The sequence below is a fragment of the Trichosurus vulpecula genome, chromosome 6 (genome assembly GCF_011100635.1).
Source record: "Trichosurus vulpecula isolate mTriVul1 chromosome 6, mTriVul1.pri, whole genome shotgun sequence".
Taxonomy (NCBI): Eukaryota; Metazoa; Chordata; class Mammalia; order Diprotodontia; family Phalangeridae; genus Trichosurus; species Trichosurus vulpecula.
Window position 1 is genome coordinate 68,102,315 of NC_050578.1, and position 20,810 is coordinate 68,123,124.

The 20,810-nt window shown below is 38.3% G+C and overlaps 1 protein-coding gene across 1 annotated transcript in view; it reads left to right on the plus strand.

Moving 5' to 3' along the window:
• Nucleotides 1–1,047: 1,047 nt before the first annotated feature.
• Nucleotides 1,048–20,810, plus strand: part of GPRIN3 (GPRIN family member 3) — a 63,266-nt gene continuing 43,503 nt past the window's right edge. The window contains 1 exon segment of the mRNA XM_036764282.1: nt 1,048–1,537. The gene's annotated coding sequence lies outside the window, so the exon portion shown is untranslated.

The window sequence follows — 20,810 nt, forward strand, 5'->3', positions numbered from 1 at the left end:
ATTATGGTTATCATCATCTTCACCACCATCATCACTATCATTATTTAGTAAGGCATTTCCTCATTCTTAATGGAAAGGTGCTCTTCATATGCCTCAAAAGAGACATTTGTACCCTATGATCTCATCAAGTTAATTGGGGGCATTCATCAAATTACTACCCTAATAAAACCCACTTATCTATTAAATACTGAAAGAAATAAGAGATAGTTGTGTGTTTTTTTCTTAAAAGTCAGCTAGGTAGTTATATGCTCCCAGGAAATCTGCCAGAAATCTTAACTTCAGAGTATTATTTATGTAACAAACCTAACAGGTTATAGCTATAATCAGAAAACACACCACACATCTTCCAGGAGAATCAAATCTGTAGGTTATCTCTATCTTCCAGCAATCCTTTCGTAGAGGAGTGATTATGATATTGTTATCAAAGTCATCTAAACTCCGCATTACAGTGTAGGTTGAGTAATAATTTACATTTATACAATTCCTAAAGCGCATTCTTTACAACCCTGTGCTATCTTAATCCTTACTTTACAGACGAGGAAACCAAAGGTTAGCAGCGACTTGCCTGTCTATGGGACTCCGACCCAATTTTCCTGACTCCAGGTCCAACACTGTTCCCCCAACCTGCTGCTTCTCTAGAGTTTCGGTGCACAGGGTGTTATGAGAAGTATCCCAGACATGGAGTCTGGAAACAGAAAGGTAGAAAAGGACGGAATCCCTGCTGAGGCCGTCTCTGCCCCTTTGTTCCCTTACCAAACCTCTCTACACTTTTGGTGGGTGTTGTCACAGGTCCTTGACCACAGAGCAGACCGGCTGCGGGCTGCTGTTTCCCCAGCGTTGGAAAATCAGGAATGATTCCTGGAGAGGAAGAAAGCAGAAGAGTCTGGAGAAGGGTTGGTTGGGAGGCGGAGCCTGCCACCCCGCCTGCCTCTACCTCCGTGGCCGGCAAATGTTCCAAATGCTGGTTGACTAGGCGAGTTCAACTGTAGGACAGAGGGAGGCAGGGGGATCTGATAGGGATAGGGTGACGAGGTTCCTGCCAGGTTGATCTGTAGGCGGGCACGTGGAAAATCCACCTCTGCGCTAATTCTTTGAGGGAAAGGAGGAGGGAAGAAAAGGGAGCTAGAAGCAGCCGCAGGCTCAACCTCGGTCACTTCAGTCTCTGCGTGCCAAGCTTTGACAGCCGATGGGAGCCCCTCGGCACACAAACACACCAAAACCTAGAAGAGCAAGCGGTGAGCCTTCCTACCATTGGAGCAAGGGCCCCGTGCAGGACACAAGAGGGCAGCTTCCCCAGCTCCTGGGAAGCAGGTGACCTGTGGCTGTGCGGGCTGCTCCCCCCTTCCCCCCCCCCCCCCCCATTATTAATGGGACTCACACTCGACTCGCTTTTTACCCCGTGATATCTCGGAGATCGCTCTTGTTCCGTATCCTGCGCGACACCCAAGGACAAGGAGCAGTGACTGCTGCTACCAGGTGATGAATTTCTCTGCAAGGTCATTGCTTTCAGTCTCCTGCCTTACTACCAGCTTTGCAGGTAAGAAAGAGGGAACGTTCCCTCCCCTTTGTGCTTGGAGGAAATGTATACATACATAATGGGCACGCAGTGTGTGTGTGTGTGTGTGTGTCCGCGTGCCTGTAAGGAGAGGTGTGTTATTGCAGTGGTGGAAAAGCGCATGTGACTAATAGGGTCTTTTCCTGCCTTTAAAGCAAATTGCGGTTCTGTTTTTCCCGGAGTCTCGGATTGTCAGGAGAAGATTGTGAAATTGTTCTGTAGGTAAACTTTGGAACCCCATTAAGTCAGAGTGCTAAATACATGCTGTAAAGTGTCCTTTGGAGGTGGATTTTCATAAAGCTCCTAAGAGAACTGTAAACCAAAAAGTACAATGCCAGAGGCTGATTTTTTTTGTGCTCTCTAGGCCTAAGAAGAAAATCCTGGGAAAATTGAGGCCTCATCAATGGACACCTAACAAACAAGACTAGACCCTGGCAATTTGTTATTATTGTTGTTGCTGTTAATTTTGTCATTATTCTGAAATGGTTGCAAAAGGTTTAAAAGGACTTCCGGGGAGGTATCTGAAGAAGTGTAAGCTTTTTGCTGTTCAAGGTTAGGGATATGAATTTCAAGAATTCATAATGTGTAGTGTGGAAGGGAAAAAATACAAGTGCAATGAGAGAAAGAAATAGAGCCCTGGAGTGGTTATTGACTCCAGAGACATCACATTCTCCATTTCCCCCCTGCAAAGTCCCTTTCCAGAACTGCATATTTTTCAAAATATTTTTATAAGCATGTTGGCCCTTATTCTTGTTTTTGTTTCAATGCTAGAAATTTGAGTCATGGTGGGACTTGAAACTGAAGTGTTTACATCCAATAGAAAGGTTTTGAAAGACTTGCAGATAGAGTTGATTAACTGTTAACCTTAGGAAATACTTACACATAGCTTCCATGAGCTTTTGTGGCCACTTCTACCTATTTTGTGTCTTTTACTATTTTGGGAATGGAGGTACAGATATGAGTCAATGCAAAGTAAAGAACTGCTTTTAAAAAAGAATTACTTTAAAAAAATTTAAATCTGTAAAAGACAGAAGTTTGTATCTGAAAATATTCCTTTCAGGTTGACTGTACAAAACAGTTTAGATGGTTTGGGGGTTTGATTGGTTTACTGTCGAACAATGAGGGTCAAAATAAAAGCAAGTGTGACTCCAAATACTACAGAGTATTGAAAGGCTTTAGGATATATGTAACAGGTAGAATCTATAGACAACATGTGTTTGGTTAATTTTCTTGTGTTTTATCATTTAAGCGGAATATTTGGGAGGAGGAAAATACTTATTAAGAAGGAAGTGGATTTTGGCTTGACATTGCCTAAACCTTACCCTTATTATTATTATTAAAATTCTGAATGTAGAGATTGTATGAAAACTAAACTAATATACACATGTGGGCTCTGTGCAGCTGAAGTAAAGAAAGGAGGTATTTTTTTAATAAAAAATCAGGCTAAGCAAACTACTCTTAGGTATATGTCAGGGTTTGGATTTAATAAAAAGGGTTTCTAAGAAACTCATAATATGTTGGCTTTTTAAAAGACTTTTTCATAATACTTCTGAGATTTTTGACCCACATTTTAGGTTTGAAAGTGTTAATATAATTTGAGAGAGAAAAATTCTAGTTTCTGCCATTAGCTGTGTGACCTCTGACAGGTCACTTAACTTTTCTGTGTCTGGACCAAACAAAGAGGCTGGTGGCCCTTCAGTGGCTGTCACACCTCAGCCTCCCATGATGTCCTGGTGAAAAACAGCACATATATCTGAGCAAAGGTAGGGGAAAAAATAGAACCATGTTGACTGGGTCCACTAGAAATTTCTTACATAACTTCAACTGGGCTTTTACTCTCACTAGACAATCTTTATAGATTTTACTTATCAGCTTATTCCACTCCACCACAGCTCTTCCTGACTTTTTCATTCCTCCTGAAAGTTTGAGGGTTCTCCTTCCTCCACTCTCTAAACTGAGAAACTTGCTTCGTTTTATTGAAAAAAAGGAGGCCATTTATTAAGGTCCCTCTTCTCCCCTCTGCCTCATTTCAGACATGCCTTCTGCCACTAGCTCTAACGTCACCTCTGTCTCAAAGATAACTTAAAGAAGCTTCATAGCTCTAAATTCTATGGTAGGTATGTTTTGGTATTCGTATTCCTCTCTATCTATTAGAGCTTTCTATCAGAAAAATTACAGCCTAGTGGATAAACCAATAAAGTCCAGGTCAGGATGGCAGATTTCAGCCCTAGTTTACACTTAAGTTATATCTCTCCATATAAAGTCAAGCAAAGCAAATTCTCCAACTAAGTTGAACAGTAAGCTAACCTGGATAATTTTTTGAATATATAATTGTCCTTTCATTTATTTTGTTTACTACAATAAGACTCATCACCCACTTGGTGGTTGGCCACTAGATCATAGAAGTCCATGAAACTAACACTGACGAATGTTGGTACCTAGGTGGAGAGATAACTCTATCACCTTGGGCAAGTCATTTAATTTCTATATACTTTTGTTCCTTCATCTGTATAATGTCTCCTACCATAAGGAATGTTGTGAGAATAAATGTGAGAATGTGAAATTTCAGCTTTAAATAAATATATAGCTCTCGGCTGTCATGATTAGTCCTCATGAGTTTACAAAGAAGATGTGCCAAAAAAAGTACATTTCTAGCATTTAGTAATCGTGCATGGTTTTAAATGTCCAGAAACACAGCAACTGAATGAAAACAAATGAAAACTGAAGGTAACTCAGGAATAGTGTAGCCACATACAAATTTCAAAAGGAAATTGAAAACTAATACTGAGGGAAAGCATTTAGGACAATCCAACATGAATGATAATGTTGATCATTGATCATTGCATGTTTATTGAACACTATGCTGACCACTCCATCTTAGGATTTATGATAAAGAAAGAAAGAAAGCTAGAAATAGTATGACAGTCATCCTAGATCCTAGATCAAGATCCTAGATCTTGAGAGCAGATTCCAAAGGGTTCAGAGGAAGGACATAGGTACATTAGGAAGGAGAAATTGGGTTCTTCTGGCCACTCACGCTCCATTTCATGTTCTGTCTCCATCCTCTGCTGAAAAGAAGAGAGGCACCTTTCACTTAATGATTAACAAACTTCCTACATATTGATTCTGAAATCCATCAGTCATATTCCAAACTCTATTCTCCATCCCCTGCTCCCCAATTCCTTATTCCTATCCCCTTCACCCCACCCACCCCAAAGTTCCAAACAAATGCTACCCATCCCTTCCACTGTGTCCTCTGGATTACTTCCTCATTAGGCAACAAAAAACTTGCTTTCATCCCTCATCTCTTCTCACTCTTTTCATCTTCTGGCTGTCATTGAGACCTCACTTCCCCCTGCTGGCACTGCCTTTCCAGCCACCCTTTCCATCACTAACTGTACTTGCACTTATTCTCCTCAGCTTACTGGTCAAGGTGGAAGAGCTGGGATACTCTATGTCTCCCCATTGCAACTTACAGGTTCTCTCCCTGCCACTATCATTCAGTAATATGTCCTTTGAGATCCATACAATCCACATTTACTACCCAAAGAAAATCCTAGTAGCTATTGTACACAGACCAGGACAATTCCCTTCCTTCCTCAATGATTTCAGTATATGGCTCATGATTTTTCTCTCCTTCCTAATTCCTGCCTTCATAGTAGGGAATTTCAACATACTCCCTTAAACACCCTAACATCAGTTTCTCAACCTAATCATTTCCTATGACCTACTCCTCTACCCCCCCATAACCATATATATACAAAGATGGTCGTACCTCTGATCCTGACATCACCCGCAAATGCACCACCTCCATGTTTAGAACTCTAAAAATCCCTTATCTAAACAGTCTACTTCTCCACCTCTCCCTCTGCCTTCCCATTTCAAATCCTACTCTTTCACCATGCTGTGACTTCCACTCTCTTTGACCACTTAGTTCTACCCTACACCACCATCCCTGTACTAGCCACTCTCTTGTCCTTTCATTTTTGGCCCCTTAGTGAATCAGTTCAATCCCACACTCTTCCTCTTTTGTTACCCCTTTATTTTATTATCAATGGTACCCTGTCAAACCTCAGCTTTTGCTTCTTCAATGTGCTGCTGAGAACAGCACATGTATAGGAACAAAGATAGAAAAAAAAAACATAAAACCAATACTGACTGGGTCCACTATAAATTTAAGTTACGTAATCTCAGCTGGGCTACACTATTCAGTTAGTTAGCTTCAGTTTTCATTTGTTTTCATTCAGCTGCTGTGCTTCTGGATGTTGAAAACTATGCAGCTGAGTCCATTCCATCTCCAAAAGTCCTTTGCTAAGGCAGGAAAGAACAGGCAAAACAGCAAGAGAAGCAACAACTCACAGCTCTTTATCAGCTTTAAAGAAAATTGTAACTTGCTGTGACTTAGGGGTGGATGGTGTTTGTACTGTAAACAAGTATTTTGGGGAATGACACTGAATGATATGTTTTGTTATGTTGTGAATGTTTTGCTTTAGTTCCCTGATTGGATCGCAATGTATGATGCCTCTAATTGTTCCAAGATCCATGTCTATGTCTACTAGACATTTCAAAATCAATGTATCCAAAATTGAACTCACTATCTTTCCTGAGAAACTTTCTCCTCCTCCAAATGTTACTGTTACTGTTGAGGGACACCATATGCTCCCTTCTCTCTTCTGATACTGCCTCCACCCTGGTGCAGTCTCTCATCTCCTCATGCCTGTACTATTGCAATGGCCTACTGGATGATCTGCCTGCTACAAGTCTCTTCCCCATTCCAGGCCATCCTCCATTCTTCTGCCAAAGAGATTTTTTTTTTTCTAAATCAAAGGTCGGACTATGTCACTCCCCTACTCATTAAACTTTAGTGGCAGATTATTATCTCCAGGATCAAACATAAAGTTGTCTGTTTGGCATTCAAAGCCTTTTCAAAACTTAACCCCCACACCCTTTTGCAGTCTTCTTATGTCTTACATTCCCTCATCTACTCTCTGTTCCAGTGACACAGGCCTCCTTGCTGTTCCACAAACAGGACACTTCGTCTCTCAACTCAAGGCATTTTTATGGCTGCCCCCTATGTATGGAATGTTCTCCATCCTCATTTCCTTCTCCTGGCTTCCCTTACCTCACTCAGGTCCCAGCTAAAATACTACCTCCTACAGGAAGTCTTTTCTAATCCCTCTTGATTGTTGTTCATTGCTTATATATGTTTACATATATATATATATATGTTTACATGCATGTTGTTTCCCTCGTTAGACTGTGAGCTCTTTGAAGTAGGAACTTTCTTTTGCCTTTTTTCATATCCCTAGTGTTTAGTATAGTGCCTGGAACAATGCAAGCACTTAATAATTGTTTATTGACTGACTGAAAATGATGGCAACCTTTGAGAGGAAATGACCACCACATTTTAGAACTTGTGATAAGTAAAGGAAAGCTGGGAATATTAAGACATGGAACCTAAATTTGAAAAAGAAAAACACTTTTCAAAGTGATCAGAGAAAAGATAGGCGTGATCCTGTGGCCTGAAATTCTAGAGAAAACAAGAGGAAGTGTAATATGGAGTGATAGGAAGCTCTCAAGAATGAAATCAGAAGACAGTAAGAGAAACTATTGCAATAAGAAGAAAGGAAACAGTAGTCTAATGAGACCCATGTGGCTGCTCAAGGAATTTCCCCATCCACTTAGAGTTTTAAAATGAATGTACAGAAGGTGGAAACAAGAAATTGTAAAAGAGGACGAATAAAAAGAATGGCTTGATCCTACAGGAAGAGTGACAAGAAGCTGAGGATAGTGAAAAAGTTTTGTTACTCAAAAAATTAATTATATTGGAAAAAAGAGGGAATCCCCCAAAAACTTACTGCTTAGGGTGGTTGGGATGATAACTGATACTGGCAAAAAGATGGAGCTATGCAATTCTTGTTTCACTCCTATTTTCTCTGCCAAAGAAAGTGATCTCTGGACTGGAATAACAGAAAGAAAAAAAAAGACCAATAGGGAGTTGATACCCAAGATAAATAAGGAAATAGTGAGAGAGTACTTAGTTGCCCTGATTAAGTTCAAGTCACCTGATCAAAATGAAATATGTCTGGCAGTACAGAAAGAACTGATATATGTTTGCCATTGTTGGTAATCTTAGAAACATAGTGGAGAACAGAGATATGGTAGGACTAGAACAAATGTTGATCCTAGTTTCATAAAAAGGAAGAGAATAGAGATTGAAAAATATATACCTGCAACATTAACTTTGATTAAATTCTAAATTTAATTCTAAAATTAAAATTCTAGAATGTTTAAAGAGATTATTAGTAAATAGGTAGAAAATGAAATAGTAATCACAGGGAACATGCTTGAGAGCTCATCTTTTTTTGACAGAGTTGTATACTAGGGAATGTGGTAGATACAGCTTACCTATATTTTATTTTCAATCTTTAATCTATTAGTATATAATTTAATAATTGACCTTTAAATAATGCTTAAAAGTTTACAGTGTACTTAACTGAACTTTATATATACATATATGTATGTGTGTATATATATGTGCATATATACATATTATATATAGAATTTCATCCTCACAACAGCTGTGTGAGGTCAACAATATACCTGTTTACAAATAAGGGAAGTAACACACAGTGAAATTAAATGACTTGATCATGGCTGCATATATGCATTGTGTTCATAATATATTTTATATGCTAATAATTTTAATGTCATATATTTTAATATACTATATTATATTTTGACAATATTTATATTATATTAATATATTTTAACAATAGAATTTACAATTCTAACAATAGACCAGAACTTAAAAATGTCTTCACGAACCAAGCTGCAACAATTTATAGAGCATATTTTTTATCTATGTGCCAAAGAAAATAGAGCTAATAGGTAAAAAGTTTTATTTCAGAGTCAGTTTTGCATCAATTGATATGCCTTGGGGTAAATTGTATTTTAGGTCCTCCAGCTTTGTTGCATCTTCCAGCCTGGTAATTCAAGGCCTAAGTTCTTTTCGATCTCTTCAGAACTCAATTACCTTCAAAGAAGCCTATAGGGATTGAATTTGGGGGGATTCAGAAAGAGATTTTCCATCAGCAAAGGACAGATTCATAAGTAGTCCTCTGACATGAAAAAGGAAATATGTTTCATTCTCTGTTCTCTGGGATCTCTCAGGCTTTTCCATTACTTAGAGTTCAATTTCCTTTTATCAGTTTTTTCATCCACATGGTTATTGTCATTGTCTATATTATTCTCTTGATTCTACTCATTCCACTCTATATCAGTTCATAGAACACAGTTCTTGTGTTTTTCTGGATTCTTCTTATTAATCATGTCTTACTGTACAATAAAACTCCATTATATTTGCATGTTGGTGTTTTTTTCAGCCATTCTCTAATCAGTATGTCCCTACTTTGTTTCTAGTTCTTTGTTACCAAATGTTGTGCTGCTTTGATATCAGTCAACTAATCAACAAACATATGTGATATATCATAAACCTTTGTTACCATCTTTTATTTTATTAGGATGTATGATTCATATTATGATTACTGGGTAAAGGCAGAGAGTATTTTTCCTCCAAAATTTCCATAGATAGCTATAATTGTTGGGCTACTTCACAATTCCACCAACAATGTATAAGTGTATCTATCTTCTCAAAGCCTTTCCAAAATTTGGATTTTTGTTTTTTCCAATTTGCACAGTCTGAAATGAAACTTCAAAGTTGTTTTGATTTTTATTTCTTATCTCATATCCTTCAACTACTTGTCTATTCAAGCATGTCTCCAATATTCTGGAAAAAATTGCTGAATACCAAATTATTTATTTATTTTTCATTTTCGACATTCACTTCCATAAGATTTTGAGTTCCAAATTTTCTCCCCCTCTCTCCCCTCCCCCCACCTCAAGATAGCATGCAATGTGATATAGGCTCTACATATACGTTCATATTAAACTTATTTACACATTAGTCATGCAGTAAAGAAGAATTAGAACCAATGGGAGGAACCATGAGAAAGAAGAAACAGAAAAAAAGAGAAAGAGCACAAGCAAATAGTATGCTTTGCTTTGCATTCGGATTCCATAGTTCTTTCCTGGATATGGATAACATTTTCAATCATGAGTCTTTTTCGAGTTGTCTTAGATCCTTCCATTGCTAAATACAAAGAATTCTTGTTCAGTAATAGGTTGCACTAAATGACCATTGAGTTCTCTATCTTTTCTTTAAGAGGCAGTCAGAGTTAAGTGACTCACATAGGGTCGCACAGCTAGTACGCTTCTGAGGCTGAATTTGAACTCAGATCTTTCTGACTCTAGGCCCAGCTCCCTATCCAAGTTCTCTTTTAACTCTGAGTTTTTGAGATTCTGAATATCAAAATTTCTTTAATTCATGAATAGAACAAGGACCGACAATGCAACTGTTTCACTGTCTTTCAGACTCATGCCCTGTAAATACAGAACTTGAAAAAATAGGCAAAATAATGATCAATGTGAATTTATTAAGCTTCTACTTACTGTCATGCACTGTTAAGCAATGGGAACACAAAGACAAAAAGAAAGCAACTCTTTCCCTGAAGAAGCTTACATTCCTTCAGGGAAGACAAGTATACACACATATATGCACATATATGTTTTCTATGTATGTGCAAATATATGTATATATGCAAACTACGTACAAGGACCACAGCTACGAGGTGTTACATGAGCTAAATCAGGAAGGGAACTGAGGAGGTGAGGAGGGACATCATTCCAGACATTTACCTGTATAAAAGTTCAGAGATGGGAATTAGGGTGTCATGTGTAAAGAACTGAGACAAGACTAGTTTGGTGGAAGAATGCATGCCAGAGAATCATGTATAATGAGCCTGGACTTTACAGGCCAGGCAGCAGTTTGTATTTGATCCTAGATATGACAGGTAGGCAAAAGTTTGTTTAGTGATGTAGTCAGATTCATGTTTTAGGAATATCACCTTGGCAGTTCTGTGTAGTCTGGGTGGAGGAGAGAAAGACTGGAGGCAAGGATACCAGTTAAGAAGTTATTATAATAGTTCAGGTGAGAAGTTAGGAGGCCTTTCAATTTAACAAGCTGGACATTTCAAATGTGACTCTATTGGCACCAAACTCCTAGGAATAGTTCTATTAAATCTCCCATTATTTCCCTACTTGCCTGCTCCCTCAATCCTCCTCAGACACACATTTAATTGCTTTGCTTCCCCCACTCTGTGCCTCCTACTTATATTCTAAAAACATCCTCTCATCTAATTATTAATTCCAGAACATCTTTGATACTTCGCCATGGCTCTGAGATGACATGGAGGCCTGAGAACAGTATCAGTTAGAATATTAGATATGGTGTCTATTTACACAACCAGTGCCATCTTCTTTTCAGTGTGTTATGTCTCAGTGTTAAAGATTTAGGCATATTCCCTCATTTTATGTATACATACGTAATACATATACACATATTTGTGTGTATATGTACATATGTTTACTGCCAGGGAAAGAAAAGTAGCTATTACCTTTTGGAGATCATTTTACTTATATTAAAAGTGATACAATAAATTCATAAGTATCAACAAAAATATACATACAAGCTAAGAAAATCACAAATCACATGATTAATGTGGAAATATGTTTAGTATGATTGTAGATGTATACCCTATATCAGATTTCATGCCATCTTGGGGAGGGGAAAAAGGAGGGAGGGGAAAAATTTGGAACACAAAATCTTATAAATTAAATGTTGAAAACTAAAAATAAATAATAAAAAATAAAGGAAAAAATACAAAATACAAATAAGTAAAAGACAAAAAAAACCAAAACACAAAATCATCACCTTATATGGTTCAATATTTTGGAGGGAGGAAGTCAAGGCAATTGGGGTTAAGTGACTTGCTCAAGGTCACACAGCTAGTAAGTGTGTCAAGTGTCTTAGTCCGGATTTGAACTTAGGTCCTCCTGACTCCAGAGCCAGTGCTCTACTCACTGCACACCTAGCTGCCCTATATGGTGCACTTTTTAAAAAACAGAATCCAACAGCCTCTGACCTCAAGGAACTTATATTATGTATGTATGTATGTATGCATGCATGCATGTATAAAACATATAAAAGCTTATAAAGTGAGGATTCTAAGAGTCATAGATAAGGAGGAAGTGTAGTCCAGCGATGAGCACCTGCCTGTGTGGCACAGAAATGGAAAATGTAGTCTTTTGTGTAAGAATCAGTAAATAGACAAATTTGACATGATTGTAGAGTGAACAAAGGGGAGTAATGTGGAGTAAAGGAAGATTGGAGCCAGCTCATGAAAGGATTTTAATGCCAAACTGAGGAGCATATATTTGCTCCTGGAGTTAACAGGGAGCCACTGTAGTTTATCGAGTACAGGAGTGACATAATAAGATCTGTTCTTCTGGAGTTTATTAAGAAACATATTCTTTTGGCTTGAACACACACAAGTCAATGCAATTTATTTTGAAGTGGGGAAACAGCATGAATAGCTATGGGGATCAGAGAGACTTTTTGTAGGAAGGGACTCCTGTAATGAGCCTTGAAGAAAGCTCAGGTAAGGAAGCTTCCAGGAGTTATTCATGTGTATGGTGCTAGTTTTTATTTTTACAGTTTTGATATTAAGTTTTGTTAACATACCAAAATTTACTCTGATGGTTTTTTCTAATTACTAGATATACAGATTATTTTTCAAATTTGTGCTATTATAAATAATGCCACTATTAATTTTTTAAATCTTTATCATCACATAATTGCTAGAAATAAACAGCACAAATTTCTACTGTGATTGTCCACAAAAGAAAATAATTCAAAGTAGTTTTGGGAGGGAGGAAAGGTACCTGCACCTGGAGGGAATCACAAAATTATTTCTGCAGAAGCTAGCATTTGAGCTTTGCCTTTTTTAAAAATTTTAGGTCCAAATTCTCTCCTTCCCTCTAGTTCCTGCCCCATCCTTTGAGAAGGCAAGCAGTATATCAGTTATACATGTGAAATATATCTGCAGTTATTTTAAGTGGAATTTCTCTTCCTATCTCTTCCTACTGGGTTTTGTTGGTAATATATAGAAATGCTAATGATTTATGTGGGTTTATTTTATATTCTGCAACTTTCCTAAAGTTATTTATTGTTTCAATTGGCTTTTTAGTTGATTCTCTAAGAATACTACCATATCATATGCAAAGAGTGATAGTTTTGTTTCCTTGCTGCCTACTCACATTCCTTCAATTTCTTTTTCTTGTCTTATTGCTATAGCTAGCATTTCTAGTACAATATAGAACAATAGTGGTGATAATGGACATCTTTGCTTTACCTCCAATCTTAATGGAAAGGCGGATCCTCATTACAGAGTACGGTTGCTCTTGGTTTTAGATAGTTTAAGAAAATACCCATTTATGCCTGTTTTCTAGTGTTTATAGTAGAAATGGGTGTTGTATTTTGTCAAAAGCTCTTTCTGTATCTATTAATACAATTATACATTTGGAGGGGTTGTTATTAATTTAATCAGTTATCCTCAGAGTTTTTCTATATTCCTGGTATAAATCCCACCTGGTCATAGCATATGATCTTGGCTGTGTTGCTGTAATTTCCTTGCTAGTATTTTATTTAAAAATTTTCCATCTATATTCAATAGAGAAATTGGCCTATAGTTTTCTCTCTCTGCTCTCCCTAGTTTCGATATCAAAATCATGTTTGTGTTGTAAAAGGAATTTGGTAGGACTCCTTTACCTACTTTTGTATAGTTTATACAGTATTGGGCTTAACTGTTCCCTAAATGTTTAGTAGAATTCATTTGTAAATCCATCTGATTCTAGGGATTTTTTTCCTTAGGGAGCTCATTGAGGGCTTCTTCAATTTATTTTTCTAAGATAGGGTTATTTAAGTATTCTGTCTCCTCTTCTGTTAATCTCAGCAGTTTATATTTTTGTAAATATTCATCTATTTTATTTAGATTGTCAGTTTTACTGACTTATCATTGGGCAAAATAGCCACTAATAAGTGCTTTGATTTTATTTTTGATATCAATAACTTGGTTTTCTCCTTTCTTGTTTTAATCAAATTAACCGATATATCTTATTTAATTGTTTTTTCCCCCACAAAACCAACTCCTAGTTTTATTTATTAGTTCAGTGCTTTTTTTTAAACTTTCAATTTTATTGATCTCTCCTTTGATTTTCAGGATTTCCAATTTAGTGTTTAATTAAGGATTTTAAATTTATTCTTTCTCTCTGCTATGAATCTAAGCACTTTGAGATCTTGAACTGTTTTCTTGGTCTGCATTCTGGAAAGACCCCTAATCCCTTCTAGTGACAGGCACTGTTGCTTCACAGGCTCCTTGAGACTGCAAGTGTTCCTCTCCCACTGGAACTGCAACCCAGAAGTGGATGTAGGCAATGAGTTTACCAAACAGCACCTGGTCTTGTCCCAGTGCTAGCATAGCACAGGGCTCCACTTTAATCTCTTTCTGACCAGTCGTTCAATCCTCTTACTGTTTCTGGGCTGAGAGTTCCTGAAATTGCTGCTGTTACTGCTTCTACCTACAAGTGTTGCTGTACTCCAGGCCAGCCCCACTCAGTGTCACTGACCTCTTCTTCCAACTTTCCAAAGAGTCTTGGGCTGGAAAAATGTCTCACCTGGACCTCTTGTTGGCTACACTGCTCCAAAATTCAATTTGAGGTGCTATTTTAAAGTTGGTTAGAGGGGAATGTTGGGAAAGGTCACCTGTAAAACTTCCTCTATTCCACCACCCATCTCATGGCATTATAATCCCAAATCAGAATCACTGAGCTGAACAAGTTAGGCCAGATCCATAATATTTGGAAACGGTCAGTAGGGTTGGATTGAAAAAAATATTTTGGTTAAATTCATTGTGGAAGTGGGGCAATTGAGGTGTACTTCATTGTTAGAGATATATGTAGAGATCTCTCAGTGGGACAGGCAATGAGCTATCACTGATTTTGTAGGGCTAATCATGATGGATGATTAAGGAGCATTAAAGAAAATAAAATATATTTAAAATAAAATATACCCTGGCTCTTTTCAAGAGTTTTTAAAAAGCTTGATTATCAAAGTAAAGAAATTCAAAATAAATTGCTTTTCAAAAACTTTATTTTTAAAATGCTGCTTTTGCAATTTGAGTAATAATTTCAGGCATTAGTAATTTTAAAAAATGTTAATGAGCAAAACCTACAGTTTTTGCTGGAGAATACGTTAAACCTTGCTAAGATTAGGGCCTTAGTTGATATCGAATAGATGCTAAGGGTCATACAATTGCCCTTTGTCAAGAGATACCCATTAGGATTTAGACGAGGTAGGATGGTCCCTCCTAACAACACTGGTAAGGAATAGGAGGGTTCTGCTGTGAAATGGGAGGAGAGAGGAGATGAAGGTATTTGGCACGGAAGCATTTCAGAGAAAGTCCAAGAAAGTCAGGAGTCTGTACAGCCTGGAAAGGAATGAAGAGATGTCTGGCCTTGGTGTTGTACTTAACATGAAGGTTCTAGGAGGAACCAGCCAATAAATGGGTGAGGCTTCAGGCCAGAGGGTAATCCAATATGTAAAGTCCAGGAATGGAGTCAGCTTATAGGGTGAAAGGTTTCTGGGGTATTGAAGAGATGAAGGGATTTGGCATGAGGGCACTGCAGAGAAAGCTGAGACATTCAGCAATGCAGGCTAGAAAGGAATGCATACCTCTGATGTTATCTCTCATTCAGCTCTGGACCTGATTTATCATCCCTATTCAATGTGTATCCAAGGTATATGTACTGGTGGTTGAGCTCTATAGTCTATCTATTGAACAGCATATCACAGCCTAGTCAATAGGCAATTTTTTAATTTAAGTAGCTAAGGAGCCTATTTATCTAAGTCAAAGCATAAAAAGCAGGAATCAGAGAAAATATACATAGGAGAACATATACCAAACTATACAGAGTAAAGAAGCTATCCCATTGGAAGAGAGATATCTCTATTTGAGAGAGAGAGAGAGATAGAGACAGAGAGGCAGAGACACAGAGAGATAGAGACAGAGAGAGTCCTAGATCTCACCCAAAGGGGCAATTCCCCTGAAGAGTCTAGTGTAGCAAGCTGGAGTAGGGATATGATGGAGACTACCAGCTCTTCCTCTCATTTCAGCTTCTTCCCAAAGTCTTACTCTCCCCTCAGCAGCAACCTGAAAGTAGGATTGCTATTGCTGAGTTGTTCAATTATGTCTGATTCTACATGACCTCCTGGACTTGGTCCATGGGGTTTTCTTGGCAAAGATACTGGAATGGTTTGCTATTTCCTTCTCTAGTGTTTCCTCATTTTACAGATGAGGAACTAAGGTAAATAGAGGTTAAGTGACTTGTCATAAGTCACACAGCTAGTAAGTGTCTATGGTCAAATTTGAACTCAGATTTTCCTGTCTCCAGGCTCAATGCCCTATTTACTGTACCACCTTGCTGCCCTGAAGTAGGGTAAGCATCACCTCACTTCTCTCTTTAAGTTGGAAGCCAGGAGCACCTGAAGTAACTGAATATCCTGAAGAAACTTAAGGGACTGGAGCTCTCCTCTGTCTGGCTCACATCAACTCCACCTGCCCATCATATATAGGTACAGGGTTTTGATTTCTCCCAATGAAGACAGAGTCCCATACCAATGGGCTTTGGAACTTAGATTATAATCCTTGCCTGGGCCAATTGACTTTCTATGACTGTTTTTCCCTGTGTGGACAAGACAAATTCTTCTGAATGATTACAGATCTCATTTTTTTAGAAAGAAGGTGTGACCAGAATGGCCTTTGTTTTCTTTGGGTGGTTCAGTTTACCTCATTGGGCCTTGCTGGGTCTGCTGCTCTTCCGGGACAGGAAGCCCAGGAAGCAGAGAAATTCCTGTGTGATGAGTCATGGGGCTGGCTGAGGGGAGGTGGTAACTCCAGAGCCATGCCCTACTGGGTGTTAACCTAGGGGAAGGGGCCAACTCAAGAACCAATCGGCCCCAGTCATTCAGGCAGTGCTTGATGATGTCAAAAACTCTATAAGAGGGGAGAAGATGGCTTGAAGAGCTCTCTTTCCTTTTATGGTTGGTGTGGGAGCAGCGGCAAGCATGACTCTGGGCCAGCCCTCGCTCTCGGGCCAAGCCCAGATGTTGGTAACTATGAATTGTATTGGGTCTTTCTGTTGATATTTGTAATTTATTTGTATTTTGGTTTTGAGGTTCAGGGTGCTGGTTCGTTTCCCCTGAACTAAATGAATGTTCTGAACCTCAGAGTGCTGGCTTTTTTCCCCTGAAGTAAGTGAATGAATCTGTATTTGGTCTGTCTCTTGATGCTTGTCTCTTTGCTCCCCTGAACTAACTGAATGCTAACTGAATGCTGGCGTTTTCCCCTGAACCAAATGAATGTTGTCTGTATGCTAATTGAATGCTGGATTAAAGTAAGCTGGTCAACACCTTCACCATGCTTTCCTTGTTTAAGCAGATAAAAAGAACCTGTGCTTTCCCGGTGTGCCAGCAGCCTCCTGGGTGCCAGCTGTGGGGGGATCTTACGCCCCCACAGGAGCTGCTAGCCGGATTATTAAAACATATGGCGGGGGAAAACAAAACCATCATCCCGAACTTCAGAACAAAAATACAAACAAATTACAAATATCAACAGAAAGACCCAATACAATTCATAGTTACCAACATCTGGGCTCAGCCCGCGAGCAAGGGCTGGCCCAGAGTCACGCTTGCCGCTGCTCCCACACCAACCGAAAAAGGAAAGAGAGCTCTTCAAGCCATCTTCTCCCCTCTTATAGAGTTTTTGACATCATCAAGCACCGCCTGAATGACCGGGACCGATTGGTTCTTGAGTTGGCCCCTTCCCCTAGGTTAACACCCAATAGGGCATGGCTCTGGAGTTACCACCTCCCCTCAGCCAGCCCCATGACTCATCACACAGGAAGTTCTCTGCTTCCTGGCATAGTTTCTGGGCTTCCTGTCCCGGAAGAGGAGCAGCAGACCCAGCAAGGCCCAATGAGGTAAACTGAACCACCCAAAGAAAACAAAGGCCATTCTGGTCACAGAAGGCACTGTCTCAAGCTTTCTGTTTGTATTCTCAGTGCTTACTTTAGCACAGTGTTTGGCCCATAGAATGGGTTTATTAATGCTTTTTTTCATTCATTCATTCATATATTTATTCATTCATTTGTCTCTCTGCTTAGTAAGGCTGATCCACAGGAAGTGCAGATTGTTTCCAGACAATATTCAAAAACTTTCTAGCATGTTAGGATAAGACAATTAAGAATATATGGATGCAAATACTGAAGCTGAGGGACTGTTGCGGCAGTTTTCATTTATTTCTGATCCATATAAACATTGCTATAAGTTAGGTTGTTAAAATGAAAAATGAACAAACCCACAGAATATGTGAACATTAAAAGTAGTCATGAAGGATATAACTTTCATTTTTAGATAACTTTCACTCAAAATGGCTTTGAACTAATGGGTGACCACATCATTGGGTCAAAGACTGTATTAATGAAGGCAATCATAGGTCTGGTTCTCACATGTACTCTATAGCTTCTTTTGTTCTATTGTCGCAGGTGGATCTGGTAAACATGTCACCATTTAAAAACTGTATAATGTTTCCTTCAAGGAGAAATAAGCTAATACACGTGGGATGCAGCAAATCTACTCCTTGCTATAAAAAACAGCTTAAAGGGTTGTGTTGATGGCCAGTTGTAGGATATCTTTTGTAGTGAGGTGCAATGGCTGAGGAAGGCATTACCTGATGACCAGCTTTCTGGTGGTGATCTGTGCATGTACCTGCACTTGTCCTTGGATGAAAAATATATTCCTTATTCTCAGGCATTGCCTTGAAGTCTTTCTATATTGGGAATATCTACAGGGGCTTGCATTTTTCTTGTATAGTCTTTAAGAACCCAAATCACCTTCAAATAATGATGAAGCATTATAGAAGAATCTACTAATTGCCTTCTGAAATTGCCTCCTCACCTACTCTTAGAGAGAGAGAGAGGTCCAGTAATCTCTGGCCCTCTTGGAAAGTCCCTCTTGCAGGTGCCAAAAGGGATTTGGCTATTCCTAGATCCAAAGTCAAGGCTGACTACTGTTTCTTTTCAGGATTCTAGGTGAGTGGAATTTTCTATAATACTTTCAGCTTGAGCAACCATTCTGGTGGCTTCCTCAATATCTCTTGTCATTTTTAACTACTATCTCTATTATATCATTGGTAGCCTCCAATCATTAGCACTCCAGTATCACTCAGCCAATTAACAGCAATTCACTTTTCTAAGATATATTTACTGAGATATAGTAAAAATAGAAGTTACAAACTATTTCTCCAGTTTTCAGGGGCACACTTTCCCCTATACCACCTTAGTTCCTTGGTAAAGTGGACTCATACTTAAAGGTATTTGTCCCATCAAGTTTATATTATCACACTTCTGAATTTGGCATAGTTGATGGATATATCTTTCCCTCTCATAGGATGCAATTTCTTGATTGTGAGATCATCTCACAGCTGGGCTGAGTCCCAGTCACTCCTCAGGGTTTTGCTGTCTATTAAATTCTGATCTGGAGTCCTATTCTTGGCTCTCCAGTTATTGTCCTGACATTTTGAAGCTTATAGAGTTGCAGCTGAGTCCATTCCATCTCCAAAAGTCCTTCACCTAAGACAGGAAAGAACAGACAAAATAGCAAGAGAAGCAACAGCTCATAGCTCCTTATCAGCTTTAAGTGAGACACACATGGGAAATGAATATTGGAACCCTCCATTACAGGTCATTATGCCTTCATGGAAGCAAGTTTCCTAACCTTTTCTTTTTTCACTTAATAGTATTTCATTTTTTCCAATTACACATAAAGATAGTTTTTAACATTCATTTTTGTAAGATTTTGAGTTCCAAACTTTTCTCCCTTCCACCCTCCCTCCCCTTCAATCTCCAAGGGAGTAAGGCAAGTAAGCAATCTGATATGGGTTATCCATGTATAATCATGTTAACCATATTTCCCCATTAGTCATGTTGTGAAAGAAGAATCAGAACAAAAAGGGGAAATGAATAGAAAGAGAAAAACAAAATAATAACCCCCAAAGTGAAAGTAGTATGCTTCTATCTGCATTCAGACTCCAGATTTCTGTCTCTGGATGTGAATAGCATTTTTTCCTAAACTTTTCTATTCGACTGTCAGCAGCAGAAAGAGTAGCCCTCTGCTCATGTTCTTTGGGTTCCCACTGGCCAGTTCACCTGTTTCACTTGTATGAAAAAATTCAGAGGGAAATAAGCAGAAGCCAAGAGAGCAATTTATATAATGCCAGAAACACTGTGAAGAAAAACAACTTTAAAGAACTTAAGAACTCTGATCCAAACAATGACTAACCCACAACCCCACAGGATGTCTGATAAAATATGCTGCCCAACTCTCAAGGATGTGGATTTGTTTTACTTGATTATTCTTGTTTGTTTCAAGTTTTTTTTTATTTTAAATTTGAGGTTGGGGGAATTTGGGTGTAACAATGTGCGTAACAATTTGTGGTCTTAACAACAGAAAGGTCAATAAAAAAGAACATAAGAATCCAGTGTCATTAAAAATTCACAAAAGATAATAGAAAGAATTTCAGAAGTAGGCACAGATAAGGATGACAGCTTTGAAAAGAACATATTGAATGTATTATATCTTTTTTAAAGCAAGAAATATGGAATAGGTATTCATAGTTCATGTATAATACTTTTTATGTTCTACTTTGTCTATGCAAATGCTCTTTTGGGGGTGTGTGTTAATTGAGAATTAAAATTTAAAATATTTTAAAGTAACATGGCCCCTTGGCTCAAAAAGTTTATCCTTTAAAGAGGAAAGCAGAACAATTGACCTTGAGCACTTCTCTTTTCTGTGCCTCATTTTCCACATCTAGAAAGTTCATAGGTTGTTCAAGAAAAGATGGGAAAGTACATACCACGCTTTGTGACCTGCATTGTGATTTGCATTCATTTGATGCATTATCCACAATCAGATTGAAGAGCCATAAAACAGGGGGAGACAGATTTTTATGTATTAAAAATTGATCTAATAATACCAAATAATTAAAAGAAAACAAATAACTGGATACAAAGTTAGGTGATCTGATTTCTTATTGGAGGAAAGAGCAGGGACTTTCCAAGTTGGGAAGAGGAGAGTGAACAGGTGCAATTCCCTAAAATCAGAAAAAGAGATGTCCTGCTCTCTCCAAGTATCTGTATTCAAACAAAGGAACATGAGAAGAATAACTGATTGACCAGCACA